Genomic DNA, 15,305 nt, shown 5'->3' on the forward strand with positions numbered 1-15,305 from the left:
ATTTTATTTTTTTTTGCTTTGTTTTGTTTTTTATTTTTTTTTGTTTTTTTTTTAAATTTTTTTTATTGGTCGTTCATTGTTAAGGTCTGTAAATAAGTCAAAAATAACACCTGGTATTTTGCCAGAGAAATGTTAGAGTTCGTAAACAAGTCTGGATGGTGCCTGGCGAAATGTCAGAGGGAGTGGTTTGAGAAGTAACAAAAGTGAGCCATTAAGTGTGGAGATTCCTTATTGGTTGATTGATGTATCTAGTTTATGCTAATTAAGATAAGCTGTGCAAAATGTATAAATAGCTCTGTTGCCCTACAATAAATGACTCCCATTCCTGCTGTATCAACGTACACAAGTTATTCGTCACCCCCCGGTTATTTTGCTGCAGCCGGCCTGCGGCAGATGGTGGCCCGTTACGGGGAGCCCCGGGACACTCGGGGGTAAGTGACGAAAAAAAGCTGCCCGTCCATAGATAGGACTGGAGCAATCTGCTCGTCCCTAGACAGATAGGGCGAGAGGAAAAATGGCCATTTCGAGAAAATGGAGAAGATTGATACAGTATGTTTGTGTCTTGTTTTGTCTCAGTGTATTGTTTTGTCTTTATGATGAGAATATGGAAGGGGTGAAAAGTAAATTGATAAGGGAAAGAGACACCCCAATGGAACCAAGAATAATTAGGGCATGTGTTGATAAGAGCCCAGGAACTCTAGTCAGAAAGAAAAAGAAAAGGAAAGTTCAAAAGAAAAAGGATTATCAGAAAAAAAGTTGCAGCAAAAGGCTATTACTGAATACTTTTCGTTACCGGAGGGTGCGTGAATCTGTGCAGCGGCTGCCATGTGCGAAAGCGGGTCATGGTGCAACAAGTACCTTCCAAGCAGCGGCGGCAGCCGGCTCTTCAACTGCCGGGAGTCCAAATCTAGACCTGACCTGGAGGCACAGTCTCCCGGGCTCTTGCTCCCTGTGCCCAGTAGCAGTTTGAGTCCGGGACACTCCCCAGGGCCATCCGGGGATGCCTGGGACACTACAGCCGGCAGAAGATGCTACCAGCGTCCCTGATTTTTGGTCATTTTCAATGCCAATAACTAAGCTACAATGGTTCTCCCACACCTGGAAGCTAATGAATAATGAGCACTATTAAGGCTTATTTCAAATGTAAAAAACCCTTGAGATAATGTACTAAATTGTTCAGAAGGTTGTTTTCTTAGTAGAATGTTACAAGATTTTCTTTAGCCATCCGGAGTTCCTGCCTTCATCCCAGTGCCGATGAAAACGAGGGTGGAAGAATTTCCAGTGTTGCAGAGAACCGGAGGAAACTTCAGCTGAGAACCAGACAAGACTTCGGATCAAGCTAGCTGCCTGCAGAACTTACCTGGACTGTGATTTAAGCTAGCTGCCTGCAGAACTTACCTGGACTGTGATTTAAGCTAGCTGCCTGCAGATCTGGACTGTGATTTACCGGGGCTGTGAGTTAACCTATTAAGACACTGCTTTACCTGGACTGAGACAACAAACTGTAATGTACAACAAATTGTAACTCGGTATCTTTGCTAACGGTGTCATTGCTGGTATAATTTTTCCAAGGGCTTCTTGCATGGAGCCATAAGTTGGCTTGGTATTGTTACATTTTGTATCCTCACTTTCTGTTTGTAGCAGGTTATTTATGGTGTTTCTGTAAAAACCACTATGGTCTTTATTTAAATTAAACAAAAGGGGGAATTGTTAAGGTCTGTAAATAAGTCAAAAATAACACCTGGTATTTTGCCAGAGAAATGTTAGAGTTCGTAAACAAGTCTGGATGGTGCCTGGCGAAATGTCAGAGGGAGTGGTTTGAGAAGTAACAAAAGTGAGCCATTAAGTGTGGAGATTCCTTATTGGTTGATTGATGTATCTAGTTTATGCTAATTAAGATAAGCTGTGCAAAATGTATAAATAGCTCTGTTGCCCTACAATAAATGACTCCCATTCCTGCTGTATCAACGTACACAAGTTATTCGTCACCCCCCGGTTATTTTGCTGCAGCCGGCCTGCGGCAGTTCATAACATTACATAGTTCTTAATACATCATATTACACGGTTTGATTCAAGTGGATTATGAACTCCCGCTTTTACCCCGTATACAAATTGCTGTATCACACCAGTTTCCCTTCCATTGATTGACATATTGCCTTTCTAGTGTCTGATGTATTCTGCTGTCTGTCCTATTCTCTACTATCCCCCCTCCCCTCCCCTTCCCTCCCCTCCCCCCCTCCCCTTTTCTCTCTCTACCCCTTCTACTGTAAATCATTTCTTCCATTTGTATTATCTTGTCTTACCCCTCCTTTCCTCTTGTGTGACATTTTGTATATCCCTGAGGATCGCCTTCCATTTCCATGCAATTTCCCTTCTCACTCCCTTTCCCTCCCACCTCTCATCCCTGTTTAATGTAAATCTTCTTCTCAAGCTCTTCGTCCCTACCCTGTCCTTGTTTACTCCCCTTATATCAAAGGAGTCATTTGGTATTTGTTTTTTAAAGATTGACTAGCTTCACTTAGCATAATCTGCTCTAATGCCATCCATTTCCCTCCAAATTCTATGATTTTGTCATTTTTTAATGCAGAATAATACTCCATAGTATATAAATGCCACATTTTTTTTATCCATTCATCTATTGAAGGGCATCTAGGCTGGTTCCACAGTCTTGCTATTGTGAATTGAGCTGCTATGAACATCGATGTAGCAGTGTCCCTGTAGCATGCTCTTATTAGGTCTTTAGGGAATAGACCGAGAAGGGGAATAGCTGGGTCAAATGGTGGTTCCATTCCCAGCTTTCCGAGAAATCTCCATACTGCTTTCCAAATTGGCTGCACCAATTTGCAGTCCCACCAGCAATGAACAAGAGTGCCCTTTTCCCCGCATCCTCTCCAGCACTTATTGTTGTTTGACTTCCTAATGGCTGCCAGTCTTACTGGAGTGAGATGGTATCTTAGGGTAGTTTTGATTTGCATTTCTCTGACTGCTAGCGATGGTGAGCATTTTTTCATGTACGTGTTGATTGATTGTATGTCCTCCTCTGAGAAGTGTCTGTTCAGGTCCTTGGCCCATTTATTGATTGGGTTATTTGTTATCTTATTGTCTAATTTTTTGAGTTCTTTGTATATTCTGGTTATTAGGGCTCTATCTGAAGTGTGTGGAGTAAAGATTTGTTCCCAGGATGTATCTGATAGAAGAAAAAGTTGGTTATGATCTACACGCTGTGGGATCAGGCTCCAAATTCCTCAATAGGACACCCATAGCGCTAGAGTTAACAACTAGAATCAACAAATGGGACTTACTCAAACTAAAAAGTTTTTTCTCAGCAAAAGAAACAATAAGAGAGATAAACAGAGAGTCCCCCTTTTATATAGTGATAAGAAGGGCCCTCTGAGCTGGTGACAGGGCTTTCCTAAGACATGAGGAATGGAGAGACGGAGAGAGAAACATCTGCCATCTTTCAGGAAGAGTTGTGGCAGACAGAGCCAAAATGTAAGTGACCTGAAATGGAGACACGTTTGGAATGTTTGAGGAATGGCACCCAGATCTGAGGTATTTTGAGAGGAAGGTCCACTCAAAAATTCAAATATACGGAGTTTCAGGAATTCCTGTGTGTTATATGTTCAGATGTTCAACCCTCAATATCAATAAGTAAATTCAGGCCTGGGTTGTAGCTACTATATGACTGAGGCAAGTGGATTGAATTTTAGAGGTCACTCTGGGAAGTTTTAAAGACTCCATCTCAGAATATGGAATACTCAGTGCTTGGGATGTAATGCAGGGGTAGAGCTCTTACCTACCTCACATGTCGCCCCAAGTCAGTCCCCATGAACATCACAGAAAAATCAACACACACCCATCAATGTTGAATACCTACATTCATTCAATGCTGTCCATCTATGAAACATGGGTATCAAACATCCCTTGTGACAGATAAAATGGGGGCATTTAGATAAGGTGCCCAGTAGCACAGAAGGATCTCCAGGATTGGCACCTTGCTCTACCTGAGGACGATGCTCACATGTCTCCACTGGATTGACAGCTTCACTGAACTGTGTTCTAAATGCAAACTGGGAACAACATCTTCACTTCTGTAATAGATAAAAACTGACCCACAGCTCCCTCCATCTCTGGGAGAATCAATGGCAGTTTTCCCTGAGCTGTGATTCATTGTTTCCTATGGAAGACGGGAACCAAGTGCAGCTCTGCCACTTGGTGGGGTGATGACCTTCAGTAAGATTCTGTTTCCTTTTTACATTACTATGTTATTGGTGCATGAAGTACAAAGGAAGAGATGGGTTCGTGGTGGCACACAGCATGCACACAGCATAATCAGGTCTGTTTTACTGCTGGACACCCCCTCCCCCTTCCCCTTACCTCCTTCTTCCCTCTTCTGGTTTATTTCAAAGACTCCACTGTCTCATCTATTTCCTTTTTTCTTTCCAGCTTCTGCCTATGAGATAAAATGTACAACCCTTGACCTTCTGAGTCTTATTTATTTCACATCACGATGTTCTCCATTTGAATTCATTTGCCTGAAAAATGACATAATTTTGTAATTCTTTATGGCTGAATAAAGCTTCCTGGTGTATATATACCACATTTTGTATCCTCTCATCATTTGACAGGTTGTTTCCCTTAACTTGGTTATTGTGAGTGTCACTGGCATAACCTGGGTGTGCATGTACTGGTGTTTACTATGCTGACTGGAATTCTTTTGAGTAAATACCAAGCTGTGACAGAGCTGGGGCAAGTGATGGCTTTATTCTTAATGCTGAAGAATCTCCATTCCTAGCTCCATAGTCCTTGTGCTGAGTTATAATTCCATCAACAGTGCAACGGTGCTCCTTTCTCCCGTGCCCTCACCAAATTTATTATTACACTTCACTCTTGACTTTCTAATTAGAGTGAGATAAAATCTATTTGCATTTCTGATTTACATTTCCCAGATTGCTAAGGATATTGAACATTTTTTGATACATTTGTTGACCATCTGTATTTATTCTTTTGGAAGATGTCTATTTAGTTCATTTTCCCACTTATTGTCTCGTGTATTTGGGTTTTTGGAGATAACTTTCTTTAAGCTATTTCTATGTTCTGTCAGAAGGGTAGCTGTTGAAGATTCTCTCCCATAATTTAGCATCTTTTTACAGATACTTGCTTCTGTTGCTGTTCAGAACCCTTTTAATTTAATGTCTTTCCATTTGCTAATTTCTTGTTTTATTTCCTACATTTTAGGAGTCTTATGGAGGAAGCCTGTGACTCTATGTTGGAGACTTGACCCTCTGATTTTCATAGCAGTTATAAAGTTTCTGGTCTTACTGTAGGTCTTTGGCCCACTCTGTGTGAATTTTCTATTAAGATGAAGTACAGGCATCTACTTCATCATGTTCCTGTGGAAACTCCTGGGTGACATGTTTGGAGAGTCCCAGCAGAGGGACAAGACAGGAAGAACAGATTGTAGCCATACAGTCAGAGTCTCCTTGCCACCAGGGAGAACTGCAGACCTTATACAGCAGGCACTTGAGGGCACTGGGGTAACTGTGGTGAGCACAGCACTGTCTTAGGGATCACCCAGTGTTCTCCATTTATACAACAGGAACTTGGTTGTCTCCAGGAACAGGGTACTGCAATGCATAGATCACAGTAGGCCAGTGGGTGCTGGACTCTACTGTCCCTCAGTCATAGCACTGGTCCAGGACAGTGCATGGACAGAAGTTCAGAACTGAGAATGGGCTTGGGTGACACTGTGCGATCCAGCAGAGAGCATGACTGGGTCACACCTGGTGACACATTTTGGACAGTGCTTCAGAGAAAATATATGTAAGTGTCACTACAATCCTGACACAGGGACTCACTTTAATAGAGTAACCATTTTACCAAAAGAACTGAAAAGTCACTTCTGAGAAGAGCAAATAGAAATGGACAACACATATATAAAAAAATGTTCAGCATCCCTAGCAATCTCAGAAATGGAAACCAAAATGATATTGAGATTTCATCTCACTCTGCTCAGAAAGACAATCATCAAGAACACAAATAATAAATGTTGGGGAGGATGTGGGGAAAGGGCACACTCACACTTTGTGGGTGGAACTGCAACTTAGTACAACCACTCAGGAAAGAACTATGGAGATTCCCCCAAAGACTAGGAATGGAACCCCCATGTGACCCAGCAATCCCACTCCTTGGCATTTATCCATCTCTAAAGTCAGAATACTGTAGTGATGCAGCCACATCAACGTACACACCAGCAGAACTCACAAGAACCCAGTTTTGGAACTAGCTCAGGTACCCATCAACAGGTAAACAGGTTAAGGAAATGTGGTGTATACACACAGAGGAGTATTACTAAGTCATAACAAAAGATGAAATTATGGCATTTCCAGGAAATAGATGGAACTGGAGAATGTCATGCTGAGTGAAATAAGACAACTGAGAAAGTGAAGGGTGAAATGTTTTGGCTCATATGGAGAACCAAGGTCAAAGTAGAGTTGAGAAGTATATGTGTGGCAGGTGCTCTGGTATCATAAAGATAGAGGGAATATCAGTGGAGAAGAAGAAAAAGATGAGGGGGCAGGAGGGACCAGAGATGAGAAAATGGAGAGTAGAGTGGACAAATTCATGCAGTGTGCATTATAAATACAGCACAGTGGGCTCCACCTCAATGCATCTCTATAAAGCATAAGTGCATAAATAGTAGTGGATAGAGGAGGGAAAAGTTGGGGAGGAACATCACAGCTACTGGGGACGGAAGTGGATCAAATTATATTCCATGCGTGTGAGGAACTAATGTGACTCCATTTTTGAAAAACAAGCCTTTACCTCCAAAACCCTGTCCAAGGAAGGCGACATGACCCTTATCCTTGGAGAAACCAAAAGAGCCTCTCTAGGCACATACCCACCCTGCTGAGTTGTTGGTCTCTAAATAATAGGAGAGGTCTGAGTCTCCAGGTGTCCCTGACTCATTTAGGGTAGATGAGGACCCATAGCAACCCCCTAGCAACCACCAATCAGCATGAGACAGGAAACATACCTGGGATGCCAGGTGACCCTCCAATGGTTTGTGGGGGTTGATAACATGTTGGGAAACTATGTAGTTTAGCACATCCACTATTGTGGCTTAAACCAATCAGTTCAAAGGAATCCCCCTGTTGTACTAACCAATCAACCCTACCCAACTTGTTCCCGCCAGTGAATGTGCTAATCAATGTTAAGAGTTGTTGTTTGAGTTTCCCATGGTATGGAATGATTTGCTGTGTGATGTTGTGATACATAGAATACCCCCCAAATGCTGTAAAATCTCACTGAACAAAGGACGGGGGCTCACTCCATGCGACTGTTGTGTCGGGAAGTGTGTGATTCCAGGCTGGAGCTTGCAATAAAGACTCTTGTGGGATTGCATTGTATTCAGCTCCTGGAGTTCAATTGGGGTCCCATGAATCTGGCATTTCACGTGCATGATTGTGTCAAAATGAAGCCACCTGAGAGCTTTCCGCATGCCCAACTCTCTGGCGGTACTGGAGGCCTGGACAGTCTGGATGCCCTGGTGCAGGTCCGGCCCCCCCCCCCCCCCCCCCGGCGGTGGAGGTGGCGGAGGCTGGTGGTGGTGGTGGGGGCCGGTGGCCTGGGATCTTGCAGAGTCCTAGTGCCTGGCTCCTGCGCCACAGGATCAGTTTATTTTTGGAAATCAAGTGCAGCATTAAAAAGAAAACAAACCACACTACATTATTGGAAACCATTTCTACTGATCTTATTACATTTTTAAATTTATGATTTGATTTGAATATTATCATGGGAGGAGCTGTGAGTGCTGGGGAAGATAATGATGACTTAATTGATAACCTTAAAGAAGCTCAGTATATCCGTACTGAAAGAGTGGAGCAAGCCTTCAGAGCAATTGATCGTGGAGATTACTATTTGGAAGGCTACAGAGACAATGCTTACAAAGACTTAGCCTGGAAGCATGGAAACATACACTTGTCAGCACCTTGCATTTATTCTGAAGTTATGGAAGCATTGAAACTTCAACCAGGATTATCTTTTCTTAACCTGGGAAGTGGAACCGGATATTTAAGTACAATGGTGGGCTTAATTTTAGGTCCTTTTGGAATAAATCATGGGATTGAGCTTCATTCAGATGTGGTGGAATATGCCAAGGAAAACCTGGAGAGCTTCATCAAAAATAGTGATAGCGTTGATAAATCTGAGTTCTGTGAACCTGCATTTGCGGTTGGTAATTGCCTCCAGATAGCATCTGACAGTCATCAGTATGATCGAATTTATTGTGGAGCTGGAGTTCAGAAAGACCGTGAAAATTACATGAAAATATTACTAAAAGTTGGAGGCATACTAGTTATGCCTATAGAGGATCAGTTAACACAGATTATGGGAACTGGACAAAATACTTGGGAAAGTAAAAATATTCTTGCTGTTTCATTTGCTCCACTTGTACAACCGAGTAAGAATGATAATGGCGAACCAGACTCTGTGGGACTCCCTCCCTGTGCTGTCAGGAATCTAGAGGACTTGGCTCGTCTTTACATTCGGCGCACACTTAGAAATTTCATAAATGATGAGATGCAGGCCAAGGGGATTCCTCAAAGGGCTCCACCTAAGAGGAAAAGAAAGCGAGTTAAACAGAGAATCAACACTTAGGTGTTTGTGGGTAATCAGCTCATTCCTCAGCCTTTAGACAGTGAGGAGGATGAAAAAATGGAAGAAGATAACAAAGAGGAGGATGAGAAAGATCATAATGAAGCCATGAAGCCAGAGGAGCCACCACAGAATTTACTGAGGGAAAAAATCATGAAGCTGCCCCTCCCTGAGTCTTTGAAAGCTTACTTGACATATTTTAGAGACAAATAACTTATATCAAAAAGAATGCCTACTGATGATTCCTTTAGTCTTGAAAATGTAGTGTTTATTAGGAGTTAAAAGAAAGAGAATTATTTGTTTCGTCAGAGTGAATCATAGTGGGGAAAAAATATAACTTGTTTCTCTTAGTAACAAAGATGATGTATTCAGTGATGAAAAAGAAACTCTTTTATAAAATCTATTTTTCTTTAAATCTTGGGAAAATGCTGTTTTAACTCAGTGATTTCAAAGAGGAATGCAGCAATAGTCAAGACTTTGTGTAATATAAGTCCTTTTCTGATTCCCTACAGATTTGTAGAGGTGAGGGTTAGATTTAATTTTATATAAGTAATTGTTAAGCATATATAATCTGATTTGAATTGCAGTTGTTTGCATTTCCTCTATGAAAACTTTCTTATCTAATAAGGAAATCAAATGCTTTGTAGACCTATTTACCTTACTTTTGTTGCAATCACTGTTGCTGAGTTGCTGTAGATATGTTCCGGGCAATATATGAGTGCAATAATAATACAAGATATTGAGCAATTTAGCTTTAAAAAACCCACACATTTCATGAAATTTTACAGCCCTGCAGCTTTTATTTTTGAATTTATTGCCAAAAGACTTGGGGAAAATACCTGCTTCTCTTATAGAGATTTTAAGAGCACAGCAAGTGAATATTAAAGTAGAAAGTATATACTTAATACAACTCAATTTGTATGGACCCTTTACATTTTCAGTATTTAAAAATAATGAGGTTATCTTAACTCAGAATTTTCAAAGGTAGTATATTTAGGATTGTTTTTCTCTAGTTCACTGTACAAAGTATTTGGTTTTTTTAAAAAAATCTATCATCCTCTCTGACTATAATAGCATAGAGAAAAGAGTGAATAAATAAGCACGAGTGATCACCACTTTCTCAGCTCCAAATAGCAGGGCCAGAGCAGATATGGTCAGCTGATGCACTTTAGCCAATGGGACTTCTAGTCTATCTGTATATTTAACATTACAAGATAGGGATAAACTTGCCTACATTTGCTTTGGATCTTTCTAATGTAAGAAATATTCACAGAACTTGTATGTAGACACATTTGTATTAAAAATCTGGTTCAGAATCATAGTGTAATCTTTGGGACCTACACCGTGTGCATTCAACTTCTTCCCATATTTTTCTGTTTCTTTGGTAAAATTATATATTCATTTTTACTTAATGTCGCATACTTAAGCTACATAGTGTATTAGTGACAAAACAGGTAATGCCGTTATTAGGATTTTTTTTTTCCTCTTAAGGCTAGAAAACACTCATTCCTTGTTAAAATGTACAATGTAATATATTTACTACGTAGTGTTAACATGGATCATGTATTTTTTAATGGGAAAAATTTGAAATTACCATTTATTACCACCAGCATCATATTAAAACAGTTGCTCAGATTTTCTTATGGAAACTCAAATCATTGTATAGTGAAAGACTGTTATCTCTTTACTAAGATTCAAATATTGTTTCAAAAATCTCAGCTCTAGTAATTCCACATATCTAAAACACTTGTTTGGAGTGGGCACCTAACTCAGTGGTGGACCCCTTGACTAGCATGTGTGAAGCCCTGGGTTCTGTGCTCAGAACGACAAAGACAATAACAAGCAATTGTTTGAAATGATCTAGACACGAAATTGCTCCCAATCATTTTAGTAATGTGAAAGATAATTTCTTGGAAGGTATTTGTTTTATACTCATGGCTGGGAAATGGAATGGGGTACTCTAAATTTTTTCTTAGATAATTATTAACCTTTTATTAAGAAATTCCCCATCTCATTTCTAAGAAAAAAATCAGTTTTATGCTTTTGTTATCTGTTACAAATATTCATTTAATTCTTGAGTTGTTTCAGAAGTTTAATCATGAATTCCTGGTACCCACATATTTTTATCTAGAAAACCTAGGAGGAGTTTTCATCTTGTATGATTCCCCACTCCCATTTTTTAAAAAAATTGTTGTCATTTGAGCTGGTGCCAGATGCGTAAAATACACATTTTTTTTTGTTGATGCTCTTACCCATTTAGTAAAATTTTTGTTAAGGATATATTTGAAGATGGACATTTTCATATTGTCTTTCATTCTGTTGACCTTAGCAAAATATATAGTAGATTTTCGTGATCACTGCTTATTTTTTTTTGCCATTGAACTGTATCTTTTGTGTTCTTAAATGCATTTATTTTACAGGTATGACTTTTATCGTTGACTTTAAATAAAGAGGTAGAAATAAAATATGAAAATTCAAGTGAGAGCCTTCTTATCTATTATGCAAATATATTGGAATAAAAATATTTTGGGTTTGTGTTTTTAATGAACTCATATTTACTTGATTATAGAAAATTATGCTTTTATCAGTAGAGAAGTAGCAAATGAAGATGAAATAGAAGTAAATGAATGTAATGGGGAATATCATGGAATTTTATAGATAGATACAACATTAGATATCATCGAATTGAGGCATTTGATTTTGCAAATAAGAAAGTAGGCCTAGAGTGGTGGCATGTTTTGCTAGTTATATAGCTAGTTGGAGAAAGGGCTTAAAATAGTATTCAGTGTTAGCGAAATCCCAAGAATCTGGCAATGATACCATAACTACTGAGAAGCTAATTTAAATCTGTACGGCTTACTGGTTGATACACGTGGTTCTGATATTAATAAAAAAATTAAAATAGCATACATAGTGATTACAATAAAATACAGAGCGCGTATTGATTTCTAGCTGTTTGACATAATAAAATTGAAACAAAGCCTGTTGAATCATTGGAAGACTTGGAAAGTCATTTTAAATAAAAAATCACATATTATTAAGCATCAAAAAAAAAATGAAGCCACCTATTATGTGTCACCACAATGCTCCACTAAACCATCAGAAAGCTCACCATTTTACTATGTTGCCTGGGTGGTGTCCACACTTCCTCATTGAACTCATGGGATTGGTGGGATGATGCAACTGGTGACACGTATTAAGTGTGCACAGTGCTTTAGACACATGTCACCACTCCATAATGACTGAGCGCTCACAGGGTCACATGATTGCCATAACTCTCTAGAATTTCTTGGCAATCCTGTAATGAAACAAAACTCAGGAAAGAGTTTCCCCTTTTATAAAAGGTAGCTCTTTTGTCTTTTTTAAATTAGTTGTTCAAAACATTACAAAGCTGTTGACATATTATATTTCATGCATTAGATTCAAGTGGGTTATGAACTCCCATTTTTACCCCGTATACAGTTTGCAGTATCACATCGGTTACACATCCACGTTTTTACATATTGCCATACTAGTGACTGTTGTATCCTGCTACCTTTCCTATCCTCTACTATCCCCCCTCCCCTCCCCTCCCCTCCCCTCTTCTCTCTCTACTCCATCTACTGTAATTCATTTCTATCCCTTGTTTTGTTTTGTTTCGTTTTTCCTTTCCCTCACATCCTCTTATATGTAACAATGAGGGTCTCCTTCCATTTCCATGCAATTTCCCTTCTCTCTCCCTTTCCCTCCCACCTCTCATCCCTGTTTAAAGTTAATCTTTTTCTCATGCTCTTCCTCTCTGCTCTGTTCTTAGTTGCTCTCCTTATATCAAAGAAGACATTTTGCGTTTGTTTTTTAGGGATTGGCTATCTTCACTTAGCATAATCTGAATTAATGCCATCCACTTCCCTGCAAATGCCATGATTTTGTCATTTTTTAGTGCTGAGTAATACTCCATTGTGTATAAATGCCACTTTTTTAATCCATTCATCTATTGAAGGGCATCTGGGTTGGTTCCACAGTCTAGGTACTGTGAATTGTGCTGCTATGAACATCCATGTAGTATCCCTAAGTTCTTCAGGGAATAGTCCAAGAAGGCCAATAGCTGGGTCAAATGGTGGTTCCATTCCGAGCTTTCCCAGGAATCTCCATACTGCTTTCCAAATTGGCTGCACCAATTTGCAGTCCCACCAGCAATGTACAAGTGTACCCTTTTCCCCACATCCTCGCCAGCACTTGTTGTTGTTTGACTTCATAATGGCTCCCAATGATGGTATCTTAGGGTGGTTTTGATTTGAATTTCTCTGACTGTGAGAGATTGTGAGCATTTTTTCATGTACTTGTTGATTGATTGTATGTCCTCCTCTGAGAAGTGTCTGTTCAGGTCCTTGGCCCATTTGTTGATTGGGTTATTTGTTTTCTTATTGTTTAATTTTTTGAGTTCTTTGTATACTCTGGACATTAGGGCTCTATCTGAAGTGTGAGGAGTAAAGATTTGTTCCCAGGATGTAGGCTCCCTATTTACCTCTCTTATTGTTTCTCTTGTTGAGAAAAAACTTGTTAGTTTGGGTAGGTCCCTTTTGTTGATTCTTGGTTTTAACTCTTGCGCTATGGGTATCCTATTAAAGAATTTGGAGCCCGACCCCACAATATGTAGATTGGAGCCAACCTTTTCTTCTATCAGATGGGGAGTCTCTGATTTGATATCAAGCTCCTTGATCCATTTTGAGTTAACTTTTGTGCATGGTGAGAGAAAGGGATTCAGTTTCATTTTATTGCATATGGATTTCCAGATTTCCCAGCATCATTTGTTGAAGATGCTATCCTTCCTCCATTGCATGCTTTTAGCCCCTTTATCAAATATATGAGAGTTGTAATTTTGTGGATTGGTCTCTGTGTCCTCTATTCTGTACCATTGGTCCACCCGCCTGTTTTGGTACCAGTACCATGCTGTTTTTGTTACTATTGCTCTGTAGTACAGTTTGAAATCTGGTATCGCTACACCTCCTGATTCACACTTCCTGCTTAGAATTGCTTTTGCTATTCTGGGTATTTTGTTTTTCCATATGATTTTCATAATTTCTTTATCTATTTCTACAAGAAATGTCGTTGGGATTTTGATTGGCATTGTATTGAACATATAGAGAACTTTTGGCAATATCGCCATTTTGATGATGTTAGTTCTGCCTATCCATGAACAGGGTGTATTTTTCCATCTTCTAAGATCTTCTTCTATTTCTCTCTTTAGGGTTCTGTAGTTTTCATGGTATAAATCTTTCACCTCTTTTGTTAGGTGGATTCCAAAGTATTTTTTTTTTTGAGGATATTGTGAATGAGGTGGTTTTCCTCATTTTCATTTCAGAAGATTTGTTGCTGATATACAGGAATGCTTTTGATTTATGCGTGTTGATTTTATATCCTGCCTCTTTGCTGAATTCATTTATTAGCTCTAGTATTTTGTTGGTAGACCCTCTTGGGTCTTGAAGGTATAAAATCATATCATCCACAAATAGTGACAATTTAAGTTTTTCTTTTCCTATCGTAATGCCTTTAATTTCTTTTGTCTGTCTAATTGCTCTGGCTAGTATTTCTAGAACTATATTGAATAGAAGTGGTGAGAGAGGGCATCCCTGTATTGTTCCAGACCCAACAATATGCTGCTTTCAGGAGACTCATCTGACAGAAAAAGACATTCACAGGCTGAAAGTGAAAGATTGGGAAAAATCATACCATTCATATGGTCCTCAGAAGCAAGCAGGAGTGGCCATACTCATACCAAATAAAATCAACTTCAAACCTAAGTTAATCAAAAGGGATAAAGAAGGACACTAAATACTGTTAAAAGGAACCATTCACCAAGAAGACATAACAATTATCAATTTGTATGCACCAAATAATGGTGCTGCAACGTTCATAAAACAAACTCTCCTCAAGTTCAAGAACCAAATAGACCACAACACAATAATTATGGGTGACTTCAACACACTGCTCTCACCATTGGACAGATCCTCCAAACAAAAGCTGAATAAAGAAACTATAGAACTCAATAACACAATCAGTAACCTAGACTTAACTGACATATATAGAATATATCAACCATCATCAAGAGGGTATACGTTCTTATCAGCAGCACATGGATCCTTCTAAAAGATAGACCATGTATTATGCCATAGGGCAACTCTTAGTAAATATAAAGGTGTGGAGTTAATACCATGCATCTTATCTGATCATAATGAAGTGAAACTGGAAATCAATGATAAAAGAAGGAAGGAAAAATCCTGCATCACCTGGAAAATGAACATTATGTTACTGAATGGGTTACAGAAGACATAAAGGAGGAAATCAAAAAATTCTTAGAGATAAATGAAAATACAGACACAACATATTGGAATCTATGGGACAAAATGAAAGCAGTTTTAAGAGGGAAATTCATTGCCTGGAGTTCATTCCTCAAAAAAAGGAAAAACCAACAAATAAATGAGCTCACACTTCATCTCAAAACCCTAGAAAAGGAAGAGCAAAACAACAGCAAATGCAGCAGAAGGCAAGAAATAATTAAAATTAGAGCGGAAATCAATGAAATTGAAACCAAAGAAACCATGGAAAAAATTGACAAAACTAAAAGCTGGTTCTTTGAAAAAATAAATAAGATGGACAGAGCCTTAGCCATG

The 15,305-nt window shown here is 39.2% G+C and overlaps 1 pseudogene; it reads left to right on the forward strand.

Annotated features, from left to right (window-relative positions):
• Positions 1-7,707: 7,707 nt before the first annotated feature.
• LOC144252613 (protein-L-isoaspartate O-methyltransferase domain-containing protein 1 pseudogene) lies at positions 7,708-8,925 on the forward strand (annotated as a pseudogene).
• Positions 8,926-15,305: the final 6,380 nt, after the last annotated feature.

This window comes from Urocitellus parryii, unplaced genomic scaffold (assembly GCF_045843805.1).
Source record: "Urocitellus parryii isolate mUroPar1 unplaced genomic scaffold, mUroPar1.hap1 Scaffold_488, whole genome shotgun sequence".
NCBI classification, from domain to species: Eukaryota; Metazoa; Chordata; class Mammalia; order Rodentia; family Sciuridae; genus Urocitellus; species Urocitellus parryii.